General features: G+C 47.5%; 1 protein-coding gene and 1 long non-coding RNA gene across 3 annotated transcripts in view; one reads left to right on the top strand and one right to left on the bottom strand.

The window, feature by feature from the left end:
• LOC115943959 (uncharacterized) overlaps positions 1-20,648 on the top strand; it is a 1,191,882-nt gene that overhangs the window by 347,890 nt on the left and 823,344 nt on the right. The gene's annotated exons all lie outside the window — the stretch shown is intronic.
• MAB21L3 (mab-21 like 3) overlaps positions 3,859-20,648 on the bottom strand; it is a 46,849-nt gene continuing 30,059 nt past the window's right edge. For both annotated transcript variants that reach the window (XR_014144108.1, XR_014144110.1), the window contains exon 7: positions 3,859-3,982. The gene's annotated coding sequence lies outside the window, so the exon portion shown is untranslated. The remainder of the gene's footprint in view (positions 3,983-20,648) is intronic.

Here is a 20,648-nt window from a genome sequence, read left to right as displayed (position 1 = left end):
AGCCTATCATTATCCCCATTTTACAGATTAAAAAACAAAGTCACAGAGGTACTGAAGCAATTTCTCTGAGGTCATAGAGCTTTCTGATTGTTCTCATCATCGCCACAGAGTCCTCGCTCAGAGGCACCCTGCCTCAGCCCGACGCGCCAGAGAGCGGTCCCAAGGGTGGCCACAGCCTGGCAGAGCTGGCCACAGACGCCGAGGCTGGCATGAGGCAGTGTGAGCCCCTGCAGAGGCAGGGACTTGGCATCACACCCTTGGAGCCGAGCCAAGAGCTGCTCTCCCTGCCAGGCTGCAGACCCCATCTCCCATGTCTGCCTCCTGAACAGCTACCTCTCTCCCAGAAGCCCACCAGTGGCCGAGTAGTCATCAGACTCCAAAGCAGTCCCAGGTTTTAGCGGGCCCTGGTTGCCAGTTCCCCCAGCTTTGCAGGGTGATGTGGAGGCTCCGAGTGAAATCTCCAGAGACCCAGACAGGGGGGTTGGAGGCGGCTCAGAGAGTGATGCCAGTCCCCACTGTGAACCAATCAGAATGACTGGGGAGCAGAGGGCTCTCACCCAGGAGTTGTGCCCACCCCCGGTGGGAGGAGAGGCTCGGGTCCACAGGAGATAGGGGGATGAGATGCCGAAATTCGTGCTCGGAGGACCCTTTGGGCACCCTCAAAAACTGCCCCGAAACCACATGTCTGCCAGCTCCCTCCAATGTGTGTGGGGGCGGGGGCTGGGGGGACAGTCCCCATGGCTGGAGCAGAGCCAGAGAGAGGAGCAGAGATCAATGGGAGTACCAGGAAAGCGGGAGGGGCTGTTTCCTGTAGGAACCAAATCGAGCCCACAAAGAACTAAGCTGCCTCCCTGTGCAAGGCAGGGCCCAGATCACCTTGGAACATTGCCTGAGAGCAGCACAGGAGGAGTGCCAAGGTGGCCAGGAGCCACAGCTGTGCAGAGAGCCCCCAGAAGAGTGTGCCCGCACACACATACACACACACACACACGTGGACACACAGCTATACACCTCCAGCCTCTCTTTCACACATACATGCTTTAACACACTTTATGCTCATATTGGTACCTACCCATTTTGGGGGCCTTAGCCCTGACCCATGCACATACTACCCGGCAAAATAAAGACACAAATGTAGCAACCAGTGAGGCACCCTGCTGTGAGATGAGATATACATTTGTCGGGTGACCCCGAGACTGGCCCAGACCCAGAGATACAACCTGACAGACTCCAGGACCTGTCAACAGGGCATTCCTGGGGAGGGTGGCCGTGGCCACGCTGCTGGCCCCGGAGCCCGGGGTCTGGCACCTGGATGCCCACAGCTCGGCTGCTCGACCCAAGGCAGCTCTGGGAAGCTCTGAGAATCCCAGGAATTGCTCTGGAGGCGCTGGGCTTCCCGGAGGGATTTCAGACGCTCAGACTGTAGGGTTACCTGAGAAGCTCTGGGAACATCCTAGAGAGAAAGGAGAGTTTTGTCTACTTTGGCCTAAAGCTTCCATGAGGTCAGTGCTGATCGACAGTGCTCCTGGGCTCCACGGTCTCCATTGGCTCAGATGCTAAGTATGATGGTGCCCCCAGTTTGTTCTGTACGGAGACTCACACACAAATAGCACCAGAGGTGGAGGCTGAGTAGTGCAGGTTAATAGCCCAAATTATGGCACCAGATGGCTGGGTTTGAATCTGTGTTCTACCACTTACTGTGTGACCCTGGGCAAGTTACTGAACCTCTCTAGGCTGTCTCCTCAATTGAGAAATGACAACAACGGTAATCCCTACCTTCTAGGGCTATTGTAAGAATTACATGGACACACCGGCGCAAAGTGCTTAGACAGTACATGGCCAGCTAAGAACCTGGGTAGTCAGGTGCGAGGGCCTAAGGCCCTGGGGGCAGGTGACAGGGTGGCTGAGGAGCAGAGGGTGGGGCGGGGAGAGGCGAATGGTCTGGAAATGACCAGAGATCTGAGTCCCTGTGCTGTCAACTTTAATATTCTGGAGGGAAAATAAATAAGAGCGTATTTCCTCACGGAGCACAGAGTGCTCAGCCAGAAAGCCGCAGAACACAGAAACATTTTCTCATTACTGTATAACAATATCGAAGATAATGTTCTCCTTTTCAAAGGAGCCCAGAGCACTTAGAGATTGCACAGTCAGAGTCCAACTTGCGTGGGCCCTGGGCTGGGTGGCCGAGGTGGCCAGCTGCGGGCGCCGGCCTGCACCTGCAGTGGGGATGACAGAACCTGGGCCACAGGCATCCCAGGTAGCCCCCGCCACACTCAGCAGGACTGTATCCTCAGTGCTTCTGCAGCAGGCCCAGTGCCATGTGGCCGACCTGTACAGAGAGGTGCTGACCCTGGAGGTCACCACCAGCTTAGAAGCACAGAAGCCTCGGAGGGGCTTTCCAGAAGCAAGGGATCTCTCTCTCTGCTCATTGCACTGCCAATAGGAGAAAGGGGTGGGGGCGGGGGAGGGCTGCCTGCTCCAAACTGGCACTTACTCCCCGGCGTCCTTTGCAGGCTATGTCTGTGTCTAAGAAGGGTATGGATGAGCTGGGGCACAGCAGCCAGAGGGAGACCGTCTCCCACAGGGAAGGGCAGGAAGGGACTGCTCTTCTGTCCAGGGCAAGCCCTCCCCATGGTGTGGACTCTGTTTGGGGCAAAGCAACCCAGGTGGACACAGCTCACGGGAGATGGTCTTCCTGCCTCTAGGAGTCCTGCTCCAGATTGGACCATACCTGCAGGGAGAGGTGTTCTTTGTGGGAGGAGATGGAGACCCCCTGAAGGATTGCAATGAGCCCAAAGACATTTCGGAGATCGGATGACTTGAGAGGGTCACTGAAGCAAAGAGAAGTTGTCCAGGGTCAAGTGCGAGTTGGGTCTGGTGAAGCCTCACTACTTTCCTCTGCTCTTAAGCCAGATTTGATATTTTCCTTTTAGGAGAAAGAGGGAAGCACGCGGCTCCTTGAACTGAGGAGTTCTTCATGCCCCTGTTCCAGACCTCCTGCCTTCCTGGGCTCTCAGATGCAAACACTCGTGCTCAGAGCAGACCCCTAGGTGCCTTCAGTGCAGAGAGGATGGACCATGACCACTTCCTGAGTGCCAGCAACTGGCACCAGGGAACCCCAGTGTCCTAGCACTTTTTGCCTGGATTTCTGCAAGGTCCGGGTCTCGGACAGACGTCACGAGACAAGACCACTTGTACTCCTAGAGCTTAAGGTAGAGACGGGCACACAGCAGATGCTCACAGCTTCTCACTGCCTTCCTATGGCTGATAGCAAACAAGCGATGGCCCCCACAGCTACAGTTACCCATGTCTGCTGAGTGTGAATCCTGAGCCGGCATGGTTCTGCATGCTTTGTATGGACTGTGTCATTCAGTGTTCCTGGCCACCTTCTGAGACAGGTCCTCCTCTTAAGCACATGTATTAGGTGAGGAAACTGAGGCACAGAAAGGCTTGCTTCAGGCCACATAGCGACTAAGCGATGGGGCCATCATTTGAACGTCCAAGCATCTAGCTGGGAGGCACAAAGTCCTTGGGCACGGCCCTCAGCCCCTCTCCAGCTTCAGCTCCTGACACTCTCTACCTTGTGTCCCGCTAACAGCCTCTGGATCCTCTTCCTCTCTCTGTCTCTGTCTCCCTGTCTGGGCTGTTTTCTACCCCCTCCCCCATTTCAGCACACCCTTCTCCTGCTCATACTTACTTCTCTTTTCAGGTTAATTTCACCTGCCACCTCTTCTTGGAAGGCTCCCCTTATCTGCACTCCCGAAGTCCCCAAGGCTGAGCCTGGTGCCCCTCTTTTGTGCTTCCATACGTGGAGGGCCCTCCCTGCCCCCATCACCGTACACACTGCACTTGCCTTGTGGTGCATTCATTTTCTCCCCCACGTGACTTTTGTCCCCTCGGGGCAACAGTGAGCTCTTCTCCAGCATGGTGTCACCAGCACCTGGCAGTACTTGATCGTTGCTTGATGAATTGTGACCTTCACCTGTAAAGGGCCACAGAAGAAATGCGGACTCTTTCACTTCCTCGCCTCCTCTTCCTCCCAACCCTTTAAAAATACAAAAACCATCCTTAGCCCGAGGATCACACAAAAAAAGGTCGTGTGCCAAATTGTACCTGCAGTTCACAGTTTGCTGGCTCCACTGTCATTGGGTAAGAGATTTCGAAACAAAAATATCATTAGTCAAAGGAATTTGGTGATTTTCATGTGAGAGCCGTACTGTCATTTCAACAAGGGGGGGTGGGGCGGTGGATGTTTTAATGGTTGTCACGGTGACTGGGGGTAGCAGGTGAGCCCCACTCGGTGCCCAGAAGCTGGGGATGCTAAGCATCTGGCAATGCTCAAGGCAGGCCCCCAGAGCGACTCCCCGAGGAGCACAGCCTGACCATTTGATGCTTCTCTCTCACTGCTTTCCGGTAGCAATGAGATTGCCTTGGGGATTCACTGAAAGAAAAGACAGTAGAGAACCAAATCCTTCTCAGAGCCAATTATTTAGGTAGTAAAGACAGGAGAAATGAGAATATAAGCCTTGAGGCAAGGACTCTCTTCGGTTCTTCATGGGATTCCTGGCACAATGCGCAACACACACAGGCCTCCATGTCTGTTCATCTTGCCCATCAGTGCTGCTGAGGCTTGGCAGAGGGTTGCAGCGCCTCAAGACCTGCTGTGGCTGACTGGGTCTTCCGCAGTCTGTCCCAGAGCAGGGCGGGCCCTGAAGAGCTGGAAGCTCACCTGAGGAGCCTGAATGGAAGCAGGGATCCCTTAAAATGGGTCATAATCTGTCCTGAGTGGGCCAGATCCATCTGTAAGCCTGACCCCAGCTGAGTTTGCAGGGGCATGAAGCTGTGTGCTGGCAGCCTTCATTGAAAAGGCATCACCAAGCCACAGGCAACACGCAGTGGGGAGGTTTAGTTAGCAGTCAAGCTGGTAAGCCCAGAGCAGCCTACAGAGCTGCCTGCTGGACTCCCCCTTTCTCCCTCACTTCATCCCCATTATACATCTGGAGTTTATGCATACACCGCTATTTAAATAACTTAGGTAAAACCTCACATTCTCTCCTCATAAAAATGAATCCAGTATCAGTCTGAAACCATTACTCAAATGCTTGTAGGCACTTTAGAAAAATGTACCAATTAGTACAAAAAGGTTCATTCTTCCTTTCGAATAGCTTTGACCATTGTCTCCTAGGCCATAGAGACCTTAGTTAGAACTGGACACAAAAGGTTGAAACTGCTTTTAGTCCCTATAAGCCATGGACTTCTTCACTCTCTTGGAGTCGTCATTTCCCCATTTGTAAGGCCAGAGTGACTGATCGCTGCCCAGCCTTTTTTCTGGGGGCGATTCTGGTCATCTGAAAGAGATGTGGCCCGTTAAAGCCTTTTATGAACTATAAAGCACCATGAAAAATATAAAATCCCTTAGGATGTCTTGTTTTTGCATAAATCAGAATCTGGTTCTTCCTAAAAATTTCTTGTGCCTTAAAATTATTCCTCTTTAGAACAAACTAGTTATTTGCATGAGAAAACAGGTCATATAGACCTTTCATTTTGGGGCCAGATGGTAGGTACCAAGATTAGCTCCATTTTCATAGCATCATTTGGAAATTCCATGGTGGGGTTTCGCAGTGTCTTTTATTTCTTCATGCAGTACATCTCCATATCAAGGGTTCTACATCTGCCCAGCTGTACTAGGTGCTAAGATTGCTGTCTTATCTTCCCCATGTTGTGGCCACCCCGAGAGAGTTTATGTAACTTGCCCCCCAAAATTCAATGAGAAGTCAACCATTTCTTAAAATTTTTTTCTATAAAATTAAATCTAGTTATTTTAATCTTTGCTAGGAGACTTAAAACATATTTCCTTCTTGTTAAATCACCAACATATGCACAATCAGTCTTCAGTAAAAAACAAAATATGCAAGTGCAAAGTAAATTGACGGGAGAAATGCAAATTCAAAAATCTCAGAAGCATTGCTTTTAGTCTGTTTTCTTATGTGCTGAAAGCAGATCCTGCAAATCAGGTTGTGCAGAAAAATGGGAAAGAAGGTGAAATATGACTGACAACCCCAGAAAGAATGAAGAAGACGTGGTTATGGATCCCCTGGAATTCGTTCTCTGTGGTTGAGCAATCCTGTGTCTCAAGAGGATGGGAGCTATTTTTATCTCATATGAACCCCTCTGTTCCTTGATGTAGTGAGCCCAAGCCCTCAGGACAGGAACAAATATTTCTCTCCTACCACTTGCCATTCCATTCTCCTTTGGCTTCAGTGACTCTAACATTCCCCTGACTTCTATAGGCCTGAGAGGCCCAAATCTCAGAGCTGATTCAGCTCACGTCCACAACCTGGCCACATGCTCCAGGGTTGGCCAATGAGTTGCTCTAGGGTTTTGAGTCCTTAACTTCCAAGTTCAGCTCAGTTTCTGATGAGGCAGAAGGACAGACCATATCTGTGAGGTGGCAGGATATGAGAGAAGTAGAATACTCTTTCGCTGTTAGCTTTATTTTTGTCACCCACCTTCCCTTCTGCTGGCCCAGAAAACACTACTTGTTTCTCTACAGGCTTTGGGAGCTGCCTTCAATTTCTGGAAGAGTTCGGTCCAGTCCGTCTATTAGGTCACTCCCCCAGACACGTGTGAATTAAGCAGGCCAAATGCACCACGTGGTAGCAGGCTCAGTGGGGCATCATGGGAGAGTGCCCAAGGGCAGGGTGTACTGCCCTGGCCAGGCAAAGTTCCCTCTAACCAACATGGTGCTACCCTAAGATCTTCACTATGGAAGTCCTACCTATTCTCAAAGCCCAGTTCACACCTTTGACCTTGATCACCTGGGCGGGAAAAGACTGCCCCCCCCCCCGCCCGTGGCAGCCCTTCTCTGCACCATGTAGAAGCTTCTTATCACTGACCACCATGCATCCCATTTGTTTGCATGAGTGTCTTAGTTTTCCTCCTGAGCAATCAGTTCCTTGAAGGAGGCTGGATCTATGTCTCATGCAGCCTTACACTCCAAACAACACCTAGCCTAGTGCTTTGCACACACGAGGTGCTCAGTAAATTATTTCATTTCTAAAATAATGGCTTCTTTAGATTTTTACAACTTTCCTAAGTTTAATGGTTATAAAAACATATGTGGGGAAATCTCTAAACACTTGAAAATTAAACAAAACATTTACAAACAATCCATTAGTTAGAAAGCCTCGAGGAAAATTAGAAAATATTTTCAACTCAATGAAAATAAAAACATAAAATATCAAAACTTATGGGATGTACCTAAAGCAGTTAGAAGAAAACATCAATGCTTATATTAGAAAAAAAAGGTATCAGATTGATCATCTAAGCTTATACCTTAAGAAATTAGAACAGGAAGAGCAAAATCAGGACAAAGCAAGAAAAAAAGGGGGGGAGTACAAAAGAAGGGCAGATATCAATGAAATGATAAATAGAACAATAGAGAAAACCAATGAATCCAAAAGGTGTTTCTTTGAAAAGATCAACAAAATCGATAAACATCTAATAAAAAAAGGAGAAAAAACACAAATCACTGATATTAGGAATGAGAGCCTATAGGTGCTGTAGACATTAATGAGGTAATAAGAGAATTATTGCAAACAACTCTACACACGAATCTGACAATTTAGATGAAATGGACTAATGGACTAATTTCTCGAAAACCACAAATTACCAATTCAGTCATGATGACAAGGGGTATCTGAATAGTCTTATCATGATTAAAGACATTGAATTCATAGTCAAAAAACCTTTTTTTTAAAGATTTTATTTATTTATTTATTTATTTATTTATTTATTTATTTGAGAGAGAGAATGAGAGAGAGAGAGCACAAGAGGGGGGAGCGGGAGAGGGAGAAGCAGACTCCCCGCTGAGCAGGGAGCCCGATGCGGGACTCGATCCCGGGACTCCAGGATCATGACCTGAGCCGAAGGCAGTCGTTTAACCAACTGAGCCACCCAGGCGTCCCAAAAAACCTTTTAAAAGAGAAATCTCCAGGCCTGCGTGGTCTCACTAGTGAATGCTCACAAACATTTCAAGAAGTAAGAGCAAGGGGTGCCTGGGTGGCTCAGTCAGTTAAGCATCTGCCTTCGGCTCAGGTCATGATCCCAGGGTCCTGGGATCGAGTCCTGGGATCAAGCCCTGCGTTGGGCTCTCTGCTTGGTGGGGAGTCTGCTTCTCCCTCTCCCTCTGCCTGCCGCTCCCCCTGCTTGTGCTCTCTCTCTCTCTCTCTGTCAAATAAATAAATGAAATTAAAAAAAAGAAGAAGAAGTAAGGGCAAATAAGGTTTGTTTGTTTTAGCAGCCAGCATTATCCTAAGACCAAAGCCACACAGCGACAACAGAAAACTTTAGATCCATATCCCTCATGAACATAGATGCAAAAATCCTCAACAAAATAGTAGCAAATTGAATCCAGCGATATATGAAAATAGTAACTCATCGTGACTAAATGTCCTTCAATGAGTGAATGGGGCAATGATACTCCTCCATATTCTCACTGTGGTGATGGTTACACAAATCTGTACATGTGTTACAATGCACAGAACTGTACACACACACCAGGCAATTTTACCGTATGTCAATTTCTAAAATAAAGTTTAAAAATGGGTGTGTTTTGTGTGTGTGTTAGCTCTCTGGTGATGGTCACCAGCTTTTGTACAATACCTTCGCCAAAGTGCTTTCAAATACATTTTACATAATTTTCTCACCAACAATCACATGAGATGTGTGTTATTGGCCTCATTTTACAGATGGGGAAACTGAGTCTTAGAGGGGGGAATGTCTTCACATGTACTAAGGAGCAAGCTATGCCACAGGTCGAGGTCCTCAGTGCAAAGTCCCTCTCAGCAGAGTTCCTGTGAGCTCTCCTCTGGCTCTCTGCTTGGACCCCAGATGGTGGTGGCAGGGAAATTCTGTGTACCTCCTACCCCCATGCCACCCCCTCCCATGGAAAGTGAATACAGAAGCAATTGTGCCCAAGGCCAGTGGCTGCCAGGACCTCACTGCAGAAGGTTTTCATGAGTGAGAACTTGCAGCACATGGAAGCTATGGCAAGCTCCTGTCTACAGCAGCTAATCTCCGGAAAGCACGGTGTTCAATCCACCACAGCAGAGACTTCCCCCACTCTCTAGGTGCCTGCTGTCCAGAGGGTTTCTTTTCCTTCTGTGATGATCTTTTCTTCTGTAATCCCCTAAGGGTAAGGTATTCTACCAGGTTCCACGTAAATGGGGAGGTGGAATGGAAGAGCAAGAATAAAGACGGCTAGAAGATTCCATTCAATTTTCTTCAATTCCCTGCAACTTTAAGACAGTTATCTGCGATACCCTCTACTCCCCATCCCTGCTCTACCCCAAAAAGCACATGTGTGTTAAGAGAGGAGGAGAGAGCAGAAACTGGGGGAGATGCCCTCTGGGGCCCTAATTGATTGAGGTGGTCAGGAGGAGTGAGTGAGGTGCCAAGAATAGACCAATGAAAAATGCACTAACGACAGATTGTTATACACTTGTATATCTCTCCCCTTCTTTCAATTCAGTTAATATTTACAAATATCTGAAGGGGTGTATGTGTCCACGTAATTGCTTATATCCCCTCTCCATCAGAGTAGATCTTGATGGTCAAGAGCCATTTTGAGGGGACTTAATTTTTAAATGGGATAACAGTTCAAGATGCCGCAGGAACTTTTGTCAAAACTCTGGAACCCATCAGGAAAGTTTGGACAAGCAAGGGGCAAGTTTATCTCCCAGTGGCCACCAGTGCAGACCTTACCCTACTGCGATTACATCTTTTTGGAGTGATATCCTGCTTCAAAAGCTTGATTCTGGCTGCAGCATCCTGAGACTGAGTCATTCCTTCCCATTCCAACCCCACTGGAGTCAGTCTGGCATGGGGACTGCAGGGATGAGTGAATTTCAGGAGGCACTGAAGATGTAGAACGGAATCTGAGATGCTGCTGCAAAGGAGCAGTGGGCTAAGGGGGGAAGTTTGCAGCGCCTTTGCAATCAATGTTTGGTGAGTAGAGACTGTAGGCAAGGCACATGTCATGTGCTGGCATGAGCAAATCATGGCAAGGGGCACGGAATGACTTCATTTTATTTTGTCTGGGAGCATGAGGCACCAGGGCATGCTTTTTAGGGAAGGCAACTGTGTGTCTCCGGTGCTTGCATCAACAATCCCTAATGGTTGGAAGAGGGGCAATCCTAGGAGGACATATTTTAGAGAAGAGTAAGAAAGACCCAGTTGCTTTTCAGGCAGCCTAAGGTTACCCTGGGAGCCTAGTATTCTTTCTTCCTTAAGGACCCCGAATGGTAGATTTTGAAATAATATTAAAATATTCCTATCTCCAGCAGCTTTCCTCTTTAGGGAGCAGATAGCCTGTCTTAGTGTTCCCCAAACAAAGCCAGGAAAAGGACCTGGGGTAATCCGGAATCCATTTTATGGTTACGGGCTGCTTTATTTCAGTCTCAGAAGCAATTTCTCACACGCTGTCTTATCTGGTTTTCCAATTTCCTGAGGCAGGTTTTATGATCCCCGTTCTACAGATGAGGAAATCAAGGCTCTGAGAGATTAGGAATGTGCTCAACTTCTCTCAATAATTATATGGCAGAGCAGGGACTAATTCCCGGGTCTGTCTGCGCAGCGCCCTCCCATGTCCTCTGTCGCCTCTCCTATATGGAGCGAGGTTCTCAAACTGAACGCTGTCTCTAGGGATTGCGAAAATGACACCCGCAAGATGAGAATTTCCTTTTACTTCAATTCTGAATTTAACAAGTGAAGACCTTAGTAGGTGCTCCACTGCTGGCCAGGAGTATTTGTTGAATGTTTCCCAAATTCAGCCCTGCCTTCCTCCCTCCCTTCCTTCGCCCCTTCTCATAAACGCATACTGAGGCACTGCAACCCACAAGTCATGGTGTTCGGCATCGTGGAAGTTACAAAGATAAATGAGAGTCAGATTCTTCCTCCAGGCGCCTTACGAGGTCGTATTTAATCACAAATAGGCATGTTACAGTAGACCATAGCAAAGTCAATGGATCCAAGGGCTCCTCTGTTGTACTTATGGGAATCTAGAATATCCTTGTTTGTTTGCTTATATTCTGTGGCCATCACAGGCAAGCTCCCTGTGAGTAGGAACACATCTCTACCCACCACTGAATTCTCAGTACCTGGAACAGCACCTAGGACACAGTTGGTGCTCAGTATCTGTTGACTGAATGAATCAGTGAGAAACTGAACCTTAATGGGGGTCTCCTAGAAAGTTGCAAGGAGAAATGAGCATTTGTACCAGGCCTTGATGAAGAGGGAGGTGTTTTAGCAGGTAAGGTAGCTACGTGTGTTCCAGACAGAACGTGAAGAGTGTGGCACTGAGCTGCGCTGAAACGTACAGTACATGTGGGAGGGAAGTGAGGTTGGGCCTGTATCATGCAGGACCCAGATGGCAGTTATTTGCTGGGCTGGCCGTGGGAGACCATCCAAGTGTCCGTAGTGGGAAGAGGCTGGCCAGACCCATGGGTTAGTGGACAGACCTGGCATGGATCAGAGCGGGAGTGACAGGAGGGAGGCTGTTGGGGGTATTTGAGGTGGCAGCAAGAGTCCAGGTGAGAGGTGACTGAACTCAGCAGAAGTTGGGGGACTAGGAACAGAGGGCACTTCACAACCAGAATGTTCCAATCTCAGGGAGTGGATGAATATGGAGGTTGAAGGACAGAGGGAATCGAAGAGGATACTGAGGGGGGCACCTGGGTACTAGGAAGAGGAGCCAACTGTTTGCTTGGGACATCTCATGCTTGAGTGCCCATGGGATGTCTGGTAAGAATGTCTAGCCACCTATCAGAACGTTGGAGAGATGGGTATGGCCTGACAATGTCAGCCCTTCTCATCTGCGGGTCAAAAATAGCCAGTGGAGCTAGCTTGTGGGATTACAGGCTGCAGAGAATTGGCTTTGGAAGGGGCCTTGGAACTCACTCCTCTTCTGAGGCCCAGAGAGGTTGAGTGACTTGCCCAAGGTCACACAGCCAATTGACCCTCCCTAATTCTTATAGGAGGTCAATTATCTTTTAGGTGATTCGAATATTAAAATTGAAAAGTTGCTAACTTGCATCTCTCTCTGTGCAAAGCTGATTAGGGAACTACAGTAATGAAATAAAGCAAGTGATCTCTGTTGGTGAACATAGCTGCCACCCACATGAGAGCAAGGTCCTAAAGGAATCAGGTGCAGGATGGGCGGTCGCTTGGATTTTTTGTTTTTAGTATGCTTTTGTCCCCTTGGGTCTCCTGCATTCAGCACCCCATGAGGGCCACAGCCACAGACGATCAACTTGCTTGAGCTCTGAATCCATACCCTCTCAAACTTCCAAACTCCCAGGAGGTGGAGGAAAGAAAACCAAGGCCTGTACTGTACCCCAAATTCCTTTCTTCCTCACCTAAATGACATTGGTCCCGCTCTAAACTCTAGGACTTTTAAGAAAAGCAAACAAAACCCCAACCACATGCCAGAGGTCATCTGGCCTGCGGTGAGAATGAATGATTAACTCCTATGAAAGAGTGAGTTTTGAGGATTTTTTTTTTTTTTATAGCGTTCAAAGGTACAACTTGAAAATGTTAGCCCAGGGCAAATTCTAAGACAGCTCCTTCCCCCATCCCATGTGCTCCACCCAATCCCTTTCCCTCAAGGACCACGATCCGCATCCATGTGAGGAGTGAACCCTGCCAAGGGCAGAAGGTGTGGGTCATTCCCTCTCCCTTGGCCCCTGAGGGCTCATCTGACTGCAGACGGGGCAGGAAGGCTGAAGCTTCTACCTGGAAGGCCTGGTCTGCTTTGTCTCCATGCATCTCTCCCGGCCCCTGTACTGTGAGAAATTCATTACGACAAAGGCACAAAACATGGCTTCCCCTGCAGCCAGCGGGGTGAACTTGAGGGAACTCCTTTTTCTCTCTGAGCCTCCAAATGCTCGTCAGCAAAATGGGTTTACGATGTCTACCTACCAACGACATAAGATAGAGCAGAAAGTACACAAAAATGTGCTTGGTGCATAGGAAGGATCAGCACACCTTGGAGTCCTTTCCTTTCCTGGAGCATCCCCTTCCCTCCTAACCCTCCTTCCCAGACGCCTCGGGGCTTCTCCTTAGGGGTCTGTAAGGACAAGGGATTATAGGAGCGCGGTCTGCCTTTTCTCTTCCGCAGCCCGTCCACTCTTGTGGGGAGGCGCTGGGCGCCCAGCAACGCACGGATGTGCCACGGTCTGCTGGGGGGGCCTGGACACCCATGGTGCAGTCAGAAAAGAGGGGGCCCCGGGAGCACGCGGTCAGCCCGGTGGGTCAGAAGGGCCTTTCCAGGCGCCAGGTGAAGCGACCGAGGACCCCAAGGGCGCAGGGCTCTGCGGGGGGCGGGGGGGGGGGCTTGCTGGCGGGACTGCTCAGGGCAGGTGGCATTGCCTGTGCGCAGGGTCCGCAGGAGAGGAGCCGCGGGCGCCCCCTGCCGCTCCGCAGTCATACAGCGCTGAGCGCGGCTGCGGACCTCTCTCCCCAACGCAGCCCCAGGACTCTCCGCACCCCGCCCCCGCAGGGTGAGGGGTGCACCCGTGCCCCGCCCCCACTGCTCCTCCTCACTCAGTCAAGAAACCACATCCTGGTCACCAAGGCCACAAGTCACTAATGGTAGCCCCTGGACAGAGAGAGTCAAGGGCAGAGAGCTTTCCTGATGTCCCTTGATCCACCCTGTGGGCAAGGAAGAACCTCTGGGAGGGAGGAGGAGAGGGGAGGGAAAGGCAAGCTGAGAAGGTGTCATGATCCCAGCAGCGCAGGAGCCCAGAACCCAGCTCTCTTTGACCCCTGGCCCCCAAATGACCCAAACTGTGGATTTCCTTAGAGAGGGGCAGGTGGCTTGCTCGCCTGATCTCTCAGGTGTGAAACTACGCTGCCGTTTGGGTTGGGTGCTCCGCCTAATACCCTAATATCCCTCTATGCCCCCAAGAGGGAGGTGACATTTTACATGATATTCAAGAGTTCTGCATTACGCCGTGAAAGTGTTTTGTTCCTTTACAACGCGATTCACGATTCACACAGAAGCACCACTCTTTTGTATTTGGCCTTCAAAGGTTAGGTCCTGATAGAAGATTCACAGGTTACAAAGCCTGAGGACGGAAGATAAAAGCTCACAAAAGAAAGTCATGCAGCCCAAAAATGATGCTGGTTGAATGAGAGGAAATGAATCGTCTAGACCCAGAGACAAAGAGAATGGGACAGAGACCTTCTGCCAAGAGCCCTACTGTTTGTCCCTACGCTTGGCAGGAAGGGAGGGTGAAGGCTTGAACCCCTTTCTGATGTGTTTTGTTTAAATGCAAAGTGTGTGTGGGGGAATCGGAGGGGGAGATGAACCATGAGAGACTATGGACTCTGAGAAACAAACTGAGGATTCTAGAGGGGAGGGGGGTGGGGGGATGGGTTAGGCTGGTGATGGGTATTAAAGAGGGCACGTACTGCATGGAGCAGACAATGAATCATGGAACGCCACATCAAAAACTAATGATGTATGGTGATTAACATAACATAATAATAATAAATGAATAAATAAATAAAAGCAAAGTGTGTGTGTATGCACGTGTGTGAGAGGGGGGTTGTGTTGCTCACACAATCCACAAAACGCCGGTGTTGGATCCTGGCTGAGCTGATTACAACAAGGACACCTCAGTGTTCCCCTAGGTAGCACCAGGGAGGCTGAAAGAAAGGCATCCAGAGCCCGGAAGCAGCTTTTCTTCCTCTAAAGCCAAGGATGTGATTCCTCAACCCTTTGGAATATTACTTCATGGGGGAGAAGAGCCTGGCCTGAGCATCTGAAGACCTGGGTTCGAGTCCAGACCCTGCCAGGAAGTGAAGCCTATTGTGGGGCAAAATCATTCATTCATCCCTTCATCTAACTATCCATTTAACAAATATTCACTGAGCACATGCTAGGCACCAGGCGCTGTTCTCGGTGCAAGAGATGGCAGCAGTGATCAAGACGACTCTGCCCATGAGAAGCTTACATTCTAGTAAGGAACAGGCAACCCTCTATGGGGAGAGTAAAGCAGGGTGACGGCACAGAGAGGAAGGGTGCTATCTGTTAGGCTGGTCAGGGAGGAGGGGGCTATGTTGGCTGCGAGTCAAGGGATTTCTGAACACAGGGGCAAACAGGTACGAAGGCCTGGGGTGGAATGAGCTTGTGTAGGAAACAAGGCAAGGGAGGCGGCATCCTGTGGCCCAAATGGAGTGGAGGTGAGAGGTGGGGGGCAAGGGCAGAGAGAAAGGTGGCAGGCAGATCACGTGGGCCATGCGGGCGGGCATCGGGGAGTTTGGGGTTTTTTCTAAGAGGGATGGGAAGCTACTAAAGGGTTGGGACAGGGAAACATGATTTGATTTGCATGGCAAAGAGACGACTGGGTCTTGTGGGGAAGACTTGGGTGGGGTGGGGTGGGTGGCAAAAGTGGGAGCAAGGGACCCAGTGAGAACGTCCCTGTAGTACTCTAGAGAGGAGAGGGGGTACCTTGGCCTGCAGCGGGAGCAGTGTGGAGGGCGCAGGGACGCACACTCAGACTACATGTGGGAAGGACAGCCAAGAGGATCCACTGGGGCACTGAAGGTGTGGGGTGATGGAAGGAGAGGCTCCAGGACAACTCGTGGGTTGTGGCTGAAGCAAATGGTTAGACAATGACTCTATTTATTGAGTGGGGGCAGGCTGGAAAAGGGAAATCAAGAGTTCAGTTGGGGACATTGCAAATTTGAGCAAATCATTTTCTCGCCTCTCTTCTGGCCTCTCCCTTCTCACCTCTACAGCGAAGGGTTGTATAGGTCACCTGCAGATCTCCTCCGTGGTGATTAGGGCTACTTTCCCTAATCCTTACACATTCCCATGCCGTTTAAACCCACTAATAGATTCTGAATTCAGAGAAAAGAAGCAACAGTACCCTTTTAATTCTCTTTGGGAGAGAGGGAGAGAGAAAGACCCCACAAAAGCAGGTCCCCGTGTCCCACAAGCGTCCCTCCCATGCTGATGTCCTGATAACCATGACAGTAGAACCAGGGTGGAGGGCGAGGGGGGCAAGTCAGCACACAGGCCCCAGATGAGGAAGAATCACCAAAAATGTTTGACCAGCCAGAGTCTGATTTGGATTTCAATTCCTACATTGCTTAGGTTTGCACTTGAGAAGTTTCAGGGGCTTCTGAGCGAAAGAAAGCATTTTAGACTTTCAATTACAAACCAGCTCAAAGTTTATGATCTGAGCCTCACAGTTCAACCTGTTTGAACCCCGAGGTACTGCACTCTAAATGTAAAGACCTCTACCATCTCTTCAAGTGAGAAAATTCTATGGTTCCATTGTTTTGAAGGAGAGAAAAAAAACCAAATGCATGTAGAAGTCCAAGAAGCTTGAGACCTGAATGGATAGTTTCTGAAGGAGTTCTGCAAACATTTTCATTCAACATATTATTTATTTGGCATTTAGTATGTGCCCAGGGTTGTAAAGACATAACCCTGAAAATACAGATGAAGTCTCTTTCTCACAGAGATTTCACTCTAGTGGGAGATGATAGATAGATAGAGAGATAGATAGATAGATGATAGATAGATAGATAGATAGATAGATAGATAGATAGATAGATAGAGATAGATAGATAGACAGACAGACATAGACAGAAAGAAGAAAGGAAGAAAGGAAAGAATGTCCAGGTGGTGCTGAGTGCAATGGAGAGAAATAAAGCCAAGCAGGAGGCTAAACATATCAAGACTGGGGTAAGGAGGGAGTAGGGACCAGTGATACTAGTTTGTATAAGGAGGTTAGGGAAGGTCTTTAGAGGAAGCAAGTAAAGAGTCCTGCAGTGGAGTCATGTTTGGAGTGTTCTATTAAGAGCAAGGTGTGACTGGAGGTGGGTGTGAGAAAGGAAAAGAGGAGGAGGTAGGCTCAGGAAGCTCGGGGGTTGCAGATCATCTGGGCCTTTGGATTTTAGGATGAGTGAGATGGGAAGTGATTGGAGGATTGGGAGCAGAGGAGTACCGTGACCTGAAAACTGAAGAGGACCCAGATTGTGAGCGGTGGGCGGAGACCAGGGAATCCCTGGGGCATCAGACACCACATCAGGATACTTAAAGCTCTAAAGCGATCAGGCATATTTGTTCCACCAAATGTTCAAACCAAAATCATCATGAGAAGCCTGCACACTGCTGCTGGAAGCTCCAGTCACTTGTGCCCTGCAGGGTTATTGGCTGTCACTGTGTGCAACATCCTGGGGGTTCCATGGGATGGAAGACAGTGTGTGTGTGTGTGTGTGTGTGTGTGTGTGTGTGTGTGCGTGTGTGAGATGGGTAGTGGCAAGCAAGCTGGACTCCAAATCCAGGGTCATAATAGCAGATAACAGGGGAAGGGGAGTGATAAGAGCCAAACCCCTGCAGTCCTTGTTGGAAGAAAAAAGATAATTGGTTAACTTTTGACTTCAGCCTATAGAATTAGTCTATATGTACAAATAGCCTTGGTAACCATTGAAAGGACAGAGAGATAGCATGTGGACCTTACAAACTAGTAAGGGGGAAAAAGAAGTAGAAAAGGGAAAAAAAAAACCTTAATTTTGTATTTAAAATGGCAAGACAGGGCGCCTGGGTGGCTCAGCCATTAAGCGTCTGCCTTTGGCTCAGGTCATGATCTCAGGGTCCTGGGATCGAGCCCCACATTGGGCTCCCTGCTCCGAGGGAAGCCTGCTTCTCCCTCTCCCACTCCCCCCGCTTGTGTTCCCTCTCTAGCTGTCTCTCTCTCTGTGTCAAATAAATAAATAAAATCTTTTAAATAAATAAATAAATAAATAAATAAAAAGGCAAGACAGTGGGGCAAAAGACAGAAGAAGGTTTAGAAAATGGGTCACATAGAAAGTACAAGAGTAGCAATAAATCCAAATGTGTTAGTCATCAGAATATATGTAAATGGATTAAACATTAGAGTCAAAAGACCTCAATTGTCAGATGGGTTTTTTTTTAAGAAAATTAGCCATTTATAAGAGACAGAGTTATCAACAATGTAAAGATACAAAGAGGTGGAAAGCTGATAGAAAATGATACACTAGGGCAAATAAAGTGGTGGTGTCCTGATATTAGTATCAGACAAAATCAGTGTTTACACAAAATGTTTACAATAGTGAAGAAAAAGTCACCTTAGAATGATCAACTCTTCAGTTCAGTGGGAAGATACAAACATTCTAACCCTGTGTGTCCCTAATAATATAGCCTGAAAGTACATTAAGCACAAGTTGTCAGCGCTGTAAGGAGAAAATGAAAAATCCACACTCATAAAGGGAAATTTCAAACTCTCTCAGTAAATGTTGGAAAATGCAGCCAAAAAAGAAATCTGAAATATACATAAACTTTGAGCAACACATGACCTGACATTCCTTGCACCTTGCATCTAAGCTTATGTACCCCCTTGTATGCACAGACCAATGCAGAAGCACAAGGTGAAAAGCTGGCCTCCACGGACATCCAAGGATCGGAGCTTTCAGACCACTGTCTTTTTTTTTAAAGACTTTTTTTTTTAAAGATTTTATTTATCTGTTTGTTTGTTTATTTATTTATTTGAGAGAGAGAGTGAGCAAGCAAGCTCGAGCGCATTTGAGGGTAGGTGGAGGCGCAGAGGGAGAGGGAAAAGCAGACTCCCCACTGAGCATGTAGCCTGACTCCCCTGGTCTCTATCTCACAACCCTAAGATCATGGCCGAAATCAAGAGTCCGATGCCTAACTGAATGAGCCGCCCAGGCGCCCCAAAACCACTATCTTTGACTATAATGCAATCTATTTAGACAGCAGTAACAAAAACATAATGAGGAAACCCAATATGTTTGAAAATAATACTTTTTAAAAACTTCTAAGTACCCCATGGGTCAACAAGGAAATCATGGTAGAAATCAGAAAATAAATAGAACTAAATGAAATGAAAATGCAATTTACCAAAACCTGTGGAATTCCACTAAACTGGTATTAAAAGGGAATTCATATACTTAGAAAAGAAGAAACGCTGAGGAGTTCTGAGCTAAGCATTTAAGAAGTTATAAAAAAAAGAACATTAGGATAAACCTGAAGAAGTAGAGGGAAAGATATAAGAAAATTAATGAAAAACATATGATGATGAACAAAGCAAACAACGATTACTTGATAAGTCTCATCAAGAAAGAGGAGTACAAACACATCAGAATTTAAATAAAGTACTATGAGCAACTTTTTTGCCAGTAAATTTGAACACTTTGATGAAACAGATGAATTCTTAGTAAAATACAAATTAACAAGAAGCTCAAGAAGTAGAAAATCTGAATATCGTTTATCCCTAAAAGGAAATAAACAGCTTAAAATCGTCCAACAAAGAAAACACAAGGTTCCCAGTCAGCTTTTTAGGTGAGTCTTACCAAACTTCCAAGCAAAGAGATTATTCTAATTTTATTAGAATTGAATAGAAAAAAAGAGAGAGTATTTCCTAACTGGTGAAAGGCAGAGCAGTAAAATTTTTTTTGCCACAAAAATAGATGTTCTCCAACTTACTTCAGGACAGCTTTTTTTTTTATAATTTTCTTTTTTTTTTTTCATTTGACATATATTATTTGTTTCAGGGGTACAGGTCTGTGATTCATCAGTCTTACATAATACACAGCATTCACCATAGCACATACATTCCCCAGTGTCCATCACCCAGCCACCCCCCCACCCCCCCTCCACTCCAGCAACCCTCAGTTTGTTTCCTGAGATTAAGAGTCTCTTATGGTTTGTCTCCCTCTCTGATTTCATCTTGTTTCATTTTTCCCTCCCTTCCCCTATGATCCTGTCTTGCTTCTCAAATTCCTCATATCAGTGCGATCATATGATAATTGTCTTTCTCTGATTGACTTATTTCGCTTAGCATAATACCCTCTAGTTCCATCCACATCGTTGCAAATGCAAGATTTCATTTTTTCGATGGCTGCATAATATTCCATTGTATATATATACTGTGTCTTCTTTATCCATTCATCTGTTGATGGACATCTAGGCTCTTTCCACAGTTTGGCTATTGTGGACATCGCAGAGCAGTAAAATTTTAGAGAACAACATAGGAGCAAGCATACCTCCATGACCTTAAAAAATGGGATTTCTTACACAAGATACAAAATGCGCTCCACGCCAGGGAGAAAGTCACTGAAAATTCACCTTCATTAAAAGGGAGCTACCCTTTTAACTGGTGCTACCACTTCAGAAAATATGTTGACATTACCTCACTAATTTAAACATATATATATATATACACACTTTGAACTTGAGATTTCACTCTTATGTACCTACCCTTAAAAGACCTGAGTGCATTGGAAGGTACATGTAAGAATGTGCATAAAAACGGTTCAGATCACTAAAACTAGAAACAACCCAGATATTCCACAGCAGTGAAAAGGAACACACCACTGCCACTTCCGTGCACACGGGAGACTCTCAGAAGCACACCACGGGCAAAAGCCAGTCACAAAGACTTTGTATAGTAGGATTCCATTGATATGAAGCGCAAAAAAATGGGCACAACTAAAAAGACATCCAGATGCATGCAGGTCATGTTTTGTTGATTCTAAAATACACTTTTCACATTCTAATCTCCCTAAACGGGGGGGGGGGGGGGGGGGGGGGC

Source organism: Leptonychotes weddellii, chromosome 4, assembly GCF_054177405.1.
Source record: "Leptonychotes weddellii isolate Sample4059 chromosome 4, ASM5417740v2, whole genome shotgun sequence".
Classification (NCBI taxonomy): domain Eukaryota; kingdom Metazoa; phylum Chordata; class Mammalia; order Carnivora; family Phocidae; genus Leptonychotes; species Leptonychotes weddellii.
Note: the sequence above shows the minus strand (reverse complement) of the source record. Positions and strands in the feature narration are given on the sequence as shown.